Source organism: Schistocerca americana, chromosome 7 (assembly GCF_021461395.2).
Source record: "Schistocerca americana isolate TAMUIC-IGC-003095 chromosome 7, iqSchAmer2.1, whole genome shotgun sequence".
NCBI lineage: Eukaryota > Metazoa > Arthropoda > Insecta > Orthoptera > Acrididae > Schistocerca > Schistocerca americana.
In genome coordinates this window covers 249152404-249161044 of record NC_060125.1, presented here as the reverse complement: position 1 = coordinate 249161044, position 8641 = coordinate 249152404, and the positions used below count along the sequence as shown (strand labels likewise).

Sequence of the window (8641 nt, the reverse complement as noted above, 5' to 3'; positions counted from 1 at the left end):
ACGCATAAGTGTTTCTGAGCGTATTGTTCATCGTACATTGTTGAACATGGAGCTCCGTAGCAGACTATCCCCACGCGTTCACATGTTGACCCAATGACATCGTCAATTACAATTGCAGTGAGCACGCAACCATCGGGATTCGACCGTCGATCAGTGGAAACATGCTGGCTCTTCCGGTGAATCACATTTTTGGTGCACTGGGTCGATGGTTGTCTCCAAAAATGTCGTCATAGAGGTGAACGGTGCTTCGAAACGTGCAGCGCGCCACAGACGGAGGCTGGTGGGTTCAGCGTTATTCTATGGGAGACGTTCTCCCGCGGCTGCATGGATCCTGTGGCAATAATCGAAGACACGCTCACAACTGCGAATCACCTGCAGCCCTTCATATTTGACGTCTTCCCCGACGGCGATGCCATTTTTCTGCAGTATAATTGTCTGCATCCCGGTGCCAGAACCGTGCTACAGTGATTTGAGGAGCATTATAGTGAACTCATGTTGATGTCTCGGCGACCAAATTCGCCTAATATAAATTCTTTCGAACCCATCTGGGTCATTATCGGGAGCCATCACAGCGTACGCAAACCAGCGGCTCATTATTTACGAGAATTACATGATACCTCCACAAACCTACCAACAAACTGCCGAATATCTGACAGTCAGAATAAATTATGTATTTCGTTCCAAAGACAGACAAACAAGCTATTAATCAGGTAGTCTTAATGTTCTGGCTTATCAGTGTACACACAAGGGTGACCATCAATTTGTTTCGGGACCTGTCTACCATCGTAGCTGCTAAAATGTAGAGGAACTCAACGAATTTTTAGTGGATGGCTCTGTCCCTGTTTTATTATGTGTTCAGCTACCCATATACAGTGCCTATCAAAAAGGTGAAGCACCCAGAAGGGGATGAGGAAACAAAACGAAACTTCCGGTGTGAGAGGGTGCGTGATGTTATTGCAGTGATTACAATATCGAGTCAGATTTACAAAGATGTTTACAGTATGAGCCCACTTACCAGTGTAACGTTGCACACCCTCTGGCCTAGATGAATGCATTGATTCAATTGGATATGGCACCATGCAGTAAATGAAGCAGGCAAAAAGGAATACAAACATCTCTAAAATGAGATCGACAGGAAGTGCAAAATGGCTAAGCAGGGATGCCTAGGGGACAAATGTAAGGATGTAGAGGCTTATCTCACTAGGGGTAAGATAGATACTGCCTACAGGAAAATTAAAGAGATCTTTGGAGAAAAGAGAACCACTTGTATGAATATCAAGAGCTCAGATGGAAACCCAGTTCTAAGCAAAGAAGGGAAAGCAGAAAGGGTGGAAGGAGTATATAGAGGGTCTATACAAGGGCGATGTATTTGAGGACAATATTATGGAAATGGAAGAGGATGTAGATGAAGGTGAAATGGGAGATATGATACTGCGTGAAGAGTTTGACAGAGTACTGAAAGACCTGAGTCGAAACAAGGCCCCGGGAGTAGATAACATTCCATTAGAACTACTGACAGCCTTGGGAGAGCCAGTCCTGACAAAACTCTACCATCTGGTGAGCAATATGTATGAGACAGGCGAAATACCCTCAGACTTCAAGAAGAATATAATGATACCAATCCCAAAAAAAGCAGGTGTTGACAGATGTGAAAATTATCGAACTATCAGTTTAATAAGTCACGGCTGCCAAATACTAACGCGAATTCTTTACAGACGAATGGAAAAACTAGTAGAAGCCGACCTCGGGGAAGATGTTTGGATTCCGTAGAAATATTGGAACACGTGAGGCAATACTGACCCTACGACTTACCTTGGAAGCTAGATTAAGGAAAGGCAAACCGACGTTTCTAGCATTTGTAGACTTAGAGAAAGCTTTTGACAATGTTGACTGGAATACTCTCTTTCAGATTCTGAAGGTGGCAGGGGTAAAATACAGGAAGCGAAAGGCTATTTACAATTTGTATAGGAACCAGATGGCAGTTATAAGAGTTGAGGGGCATGAAAGGGAAGCAGCGGTTGGGAAGGGAGTGAGACAGGGTTGTAGCCTCTCCTCGATGTTATTCAATCTGTATATTGAGCAAGTAGTGAAGGAAACAAAAGAAAAATTCGGAGTAGGTATTAAAATCCATGGAGAAGAAATAAAAACTTTGAGATTCGCCGATGACATTGTAATACTGTCAGAGACAGCAAAAGACTTGGAAGAGCAGTTGAACGGAATGGACAGTGTCTTGAAAGGAGGATAAAATATGAACATCAACAAAAGCAAAACGAGGATAATGGAATGTAGTCGAATTAAATCGGGTGATGCTGAGGTTATTAGATTAGGAAATGAGACGCTTAAAGTAGTAAATGAGTTTTCTATTTGGGGAGCAAAATAACTGATGATGGTCGAAGTAGAGAGGATATAAAATGTAGACTGGCAATGGCAAGGAAAGGGTTTCTGAAGGAGAGAAATTTGTTAACATCGAGTATAGATTTAAGTGTCAGGAAGTCATTTCTGAAAGTATTTGTATGAAGTGTAGCCATGTATGGAAGTGAAACATGGACGATAAATAGTTCGGACAAGAAGAGAATAGAAGCTTTTGAAATGTGGTGCTACAGAAGAATGCTGAAGATTAGGTGGGTAGATCACATAACTAATGAGGAGGTATTGAATGGGATTGGGGAGAAGAGAAGTTTGTGGCACAACTTGACTAGAAGAAGGGATCGATTGGTAGGACATGTTCTGAGGCATCAAGGGATCACCAATTTAGCATTGGAGGGCAGCGTGGAGGGTAAAAATCGTAGAGGGAGACCAAGAGTTGAATACACCAAGCAGATTCAGAAGGATGTAGGTTGCAGTAGGTACTGGGAGATGAAGAAGCTTGCACAGGATAGAGTAGCATGGAGAGCTGCATCAAACCAGTCTCCGGACTGAATACCACAACAACAACACATGATACCTCCACAAACCTACCAACGAACTGCCGAATAAAGTCAGAATCAATGATGTATTTCGTCCCAAAGACGGACAAACAAGCTATTAAGCAGGTAGTCGTAATGTTTTGGCTTATCAGTGTACCTACACAAGGATGACCTTCAACTTGTTTGGGGACCTGTCTACCGTCATAGCTGACAATGGCAAAAGTGTAACACGCGCTTTGCAGTTTTGTAAAGTGTCGGACCTTCTGCGCTATTGTTTGGGAGAGGAACTCAGCAGATTTTTAGTGCAAGACTCAGTCCCTGTTTTATCATGTGTTCAGCTACCTGACAAAAAGGAGAATCACTCAGAAGGGTGTGAGGAAACGAAATTAAACTTCCGGGTTGAGAGGGTATGTGATGTTATTGCAGTTATTACGGTATCTAGTCAGATTTACAAAGTTCTTTGCAGTATGAGACCACTTACCAGTAATACGTTGCACACCCTCTGGCCTGGATGAATGCATTGATTCAATTGGATATGGTACTATAATTTCATTGTGTTCTCTCCTCAAGCAAGCTGCCCCACGACTGTTCTAACTGGTCCTTGAAATTCTGGATACAGGCACTGGGATGGGATTGACACGCGAGCTGGGCCTACACTCATTCTATTGAGGACAAATTTGAGGATCTTGCTGTCTGGGGGAGTACGTCAGCATCGCACAAAATGTTTGAGAGACACGTGCCATGTGTGGACGAGCCTTGTCTTGTTGAAAAATGTCACCAGCAAACTGTTATATGGGAGGTAACACATGGCCATGATGGATGTCTGAAACATACCGTTGTGTTGGCAGAGTTCCATTAATCGCTATCAGTTGTGACCTCGAATCATACCCGATAGCTTCCCACGCTATGACAGCAGGAGTAACAGCACTGTGCCTATCCAAAACACTGGAAGAACGGGACTTCTTCCCTGGCCACCACCATACTCGTTTTCGCGTATGAAGTATCATTGAAATCCAGTCATATCTATTGGGTACTTCACTTTTTTTTCAGGCAGTGTATAACAGATGGTTTGACGTAAGGACCTTTATCTCAAATGATTGACAGGTTTCAGTACATGACAAGGAGACTGACAAATGTATTTTATCGGCAGCAAACCACATCTTGTTTCGACATAGCCAGACATTCTGAGGGAAAATGCTAACTTTTTCCTGGGGAATCGGAGCAGCAAAATCGTTTATGAGAACAGACATCGCTCAAAGCACGAGATGTGTTTGTTGACATCCAATAAGGGCGCTCAGAGCCATGATGTTGAGCGTTCTCAGTCCAACAACATCATCATTATAGCTTAGCGAAAAACTATCATTATATATTTACTTGTCCTCAATATATTTTGAGTGGCACATTTCTTAGACTTTCAGACTAATTCATTCAAGAAAATATGGGGATCGTTCATTGGACGTGTAAAACACAGACAGGTCATGACATGGGAAAAATAGGCCACTGAAAAACTTATATAAATACTTAAGATAACCAGAATCATAAATTAATTACCGAGGAGAAAATACACGTCTTTAAGATGCAGCGCACTTTTCTCTAGTCTGCTGGTTACACTATTTCCTCTGAAGTATGTGCTGCTGACTTCCTAGTTATGACTCCTGCCCCTGCGTCAGAATGCCTCTGTATTTTCCACCCAGTCACACTCATACAACTCACATGAAGTGGCTTAGTGTCTTATCGTTACATAGGTCCCTACTGTAGCTGGGCTATGTTCTGTTCTCCGTCCACCAATCTACGCACCTATTGTCTCCCCATCCTCTTTTCCCCATTCCTTACCTATCCCTATAGTAAACCCACCTGATGGGCTTCCTAGGAATTGTTAGTAATAATCTTTTAGTATTGGTGCAAAGTTTTGAAGACAACAGCCTTGAACGACGCCTGTCCCCTTGTTCGCTTATTTAGACCATGATTTTTCAAAGTGGAGGGAAAGTGCGCCTCCTCCTGCTGGCATATTATGAAGGTTATCTGTTAAGGCATTTGAGTTTCTTGGAGTCGTTGAGATGTTACGCTAAGCTGGCTAGAACATCAACAAGCCCTCTTTCCTTAAACCCTCGAGTAACACGAGCTACTTGCAGTAAACACACTCCCACTTCGTTCCCACTTCTCTTCGATCCATTCGTTGCGAGTTCTGCAGGCACTAATCACTTCGCAATCCATGTATTAAAAAAGAGACATTACAAACTGTCCGATAACGAGTCTAGAATGCAGCACCTGCATCGTTTCCCCCTCGCAAACAAGCTGCTATTTATACAAGTGGAATTACGTCAGACGACAGGTAAATCGCAGGGATATAGAGCTGAGAGCTACCGCTTTACTTCGCAACCCGAGGATATTGTATACCTTAACCACTGATTTGATATCGGTTATGAAAGAGAAATCAATAGGAACATAATTTTCCTCTGCTTGTGAATACGCATTATTTCTGCAGGTAAAAATAAATGTCGTGTGACTAGGGCCTCCCGTCGGGTAGACCGTTCACCGGGTGCAATTCTTTCGATTGGACGCCACTTCGGCGACTTGCGCGTCGCTGGGGATGAATTGATGATGATTAGGACAACACAACACCCGGTCCCTGAGCGGAGAAAATCTCCGACCCAGCCAGAAATCGAACCCGGGCTCTTAGGATTGACATTCTGTCGCGCTGACCACTTTTTTTCTTTTTTGGTTGATCTCATTTTGTTCTATATTATTCGTTGAATTTGTTCGTGGCGGACGTCCGATGATACTCGTCCAGGTTGTTCGTTGATCTGTGCACTCAGTTTTTTTGTTACAGCGGGTAGCTAAACCCTCTGACCGAACACGCTGAGCTGAACACTCAGCTACCGGGGGCGGACATTTCTGCAGGTTAAGAATGAGAAAGAGAGGTAGTAATGTATTATTTCCGAATCTTAAGAGATAAGCGGTCAGAAGAGCCATTATTAGGGTATCATTTTAATTGGACAAATGATTTTACGTTCGTCTGATTCTGACTCAGTAGACAGGCGCGGTATGGAGTCCTGATCTTGACTGTTAGTGATGCAAGAACCCACTCCTGGGAGAGTTCGCGTGAGCACCATGAGTTTGGGGTGATTACTTCGAAGCCAGAACTTGATGGGTTAGTTTTGATGCTATCACATAAAGCGAACTCTACAGGCGATTCACAACGCATGTTGAATAATCCGAGTCTGCTAGGCTGGCTTAAGGGTTAAAAATTGTATGGTGACGCCAATCATTCTGCCAGTACCGTCAAGTTGAAGTACGAGTAATAATGAGAGAAGTCGGGCCAGCAACTAGTACTTTCCGGGGAAGTGCTGTGAATGGGAGAAATAAGATGACCAATAAGGATACCCACATTTGAATCAAAAGTCAAACATTCTAGACGTATGATCCATCTGACTGGAAGGCGTCAATGGTAAATTTCGGAAATCACTTGGAACTCAGCAAATCGAGGAATCCATTTGGTAGCCCCTTCTGTGTGTCAGAGATTGGAGGTGGTTTCACGTTAACAAAAACGTGGAATTTGTAATCCACAATGATCGATAACGTTATTATGTAAATATGAAAGGCTTAAAATAATTCACAAATAAGCTCCCATTCGCGAACGTGAAGTTCTAATCAGATTGTCCGATGTTTGTAGGTTCGTGTGCACGTGGAAGGCGGAAGAACTGTATTAGATCGTGGAATTGTTAGCTAGCGGAAGGTGGAGTTTCTCGGAAAAGCGGTCTTGGCGAGTTCAACTAACGCTAAAAATATTTTTCAGTCCACGAACTGTACTCAACATGAAGAACATATAACATGAAATGAAGTCGCCTTGAACTGCAAAGGGAACCAATTACCGTGATACATAAATAAATCGTAAAATTCATAATCTTGGTCACATATAATTTCATTTACACAGATAACATGGTTCAGCTTTACAGCCCTCATCTGTTATATAAAAAGAAACTAAAATTAAAGGCATGTCGGAATTTGAGAAGCATGAAACTTCTGCATACAAATGAAAAAAAAAAACATGCTTCTCATCTCACAAGGAAGGGACACAGAGGACGCGTAACCGTTAACTGAATTGACCAACGACGTATGTGATACGTAAATGGTGGACAACAGTGACATTCTTCTGACTGGTGGAGTTGTGGTGACAGATCATAAAAAAAAATATATTTACTGATGGGAATTAAATGTCAGTGCAGTCCAAAGTGAGGTTCGCACTTACATGCAATAATCACTTCAGCAAAATGGTAGAGTAAATTTTAATGCAATGGTTAAATTTTTAACGTAAGACATGCAGCAGCCGTAGAACAGGTAGGATCGCAGAAGTAGGCCGTCTGTCAGTTTATAACGGCGTACTGGGAACTACCATATCGCGTTGATATCGATGGGCTGTGCGGCTTTCGTCCTCGCCGATAAGCAGCTCATTGGACGAGGCTTATGATAGGAACCAAACCTTGACTACATTACACCAAAGTGTAGCCTGTTATAGCAAGCTTTTAAACTGTTCAAGTTGGCTTGATTTTTCTATCTAAAAATATCTTTACTTTTACTTTCATCTGTAGTTATGATCATCACTGCAATGCCGGAGTTGGTTATATGCGCAAAAAATAAAGTAAGAAACTAAAAAAAAAACCTTTAACAAAGGCTGTGAATTCTACGATTTCTTTAAAAACATATAATTTTGACTTATCGTCAAATAAAACCAAGATACAAGCATTCATTGGAAAACAGTTGAAAAGGACGTAAATATTACTGGGAGACAAAGCATGAAACTAGTCATGGTTTTTAAGTTCCCCCGTCATAATTTGGGTTTAGATAAGTCCAGTGACATTTGGTCCAAAATTAAATCATTCCCTAGCTTATGTGACACAATTAAAAGAACAGATGACAAAACCAGCGTTGTGTCAATTAAACAATTTTAAAGTACCATGACAATTCCTACAATCCTTTATAGAGAAGAGCCAACAGCCTTGCCTCAGTGGTAACACCAGTTCCCGTCAGATCACCGAAGCTAAGCGCTGTGGGGCTGGGCTAGCACTTGGATGGGTGACCAGCCGGTCTGCCGAGCGCTGTTGGCAAGCAGGGTGCACTCAGCCCTTGTGAGGCAAACTGTGGAGCTACTTGACTGAGAAGTAGCGGCTCCGGTCCCGTAAACTGAAATACGGCCAGGAGAGCAGTCTGCTGACCACAACATGCCCCTCCATTTCAGCATCCAGTGACGCCTATAGGTGAGAACGACGCGGCGGCCGGTCGGTACCATTGGGCCTTCCAAGGCCTGTTCGGACGGAGTTAAAGTTAGTCTTATGGAGAAGAGTGGTCGTCTCAGACAGAAAAACAAAAAATCAGGGTAAGCCAATTTAGTTTCCACGGTCGATTTTAGGATAAATGAGACACAAACCTCGGACTAGGTGTAAGGGTATACTACAAGAAACTAAAGACTTTGGATGAAGAATGGCCGATAAGAGATATCCAAATAATAACGTATAATTGCACAGCCACAGGGACACAAAGTACAGAAAACTACAGTAAAGAGAGAAGACCAATTCTGAGAATCTTGAATATGGAAAAGACTAGACAAGAGTAAGCCTTCATATTGTTGTTGATGATAAATTGTTTTTATTTTATTTTAGTTTTATTTTATTTTCGTGGAAATTTGAAGTGCTCCGATTTTTGCGTGACTCTCGATTTTGTAGCTTGAGTCTAGTCAT

General features: G+C 42.4%; 1 pseudogene; it reads left to right on the top strand.

The window, feature by feature from the left end:
* Nucleotides 1–7893: 7893 nt before the first annotated feature.
* Nucleotides 7894–8011, top strand: LOC124623263 (annotated as a pseudogene).
* Nucleotides 8012–8641: the final 630 nt, after the last annotated feature.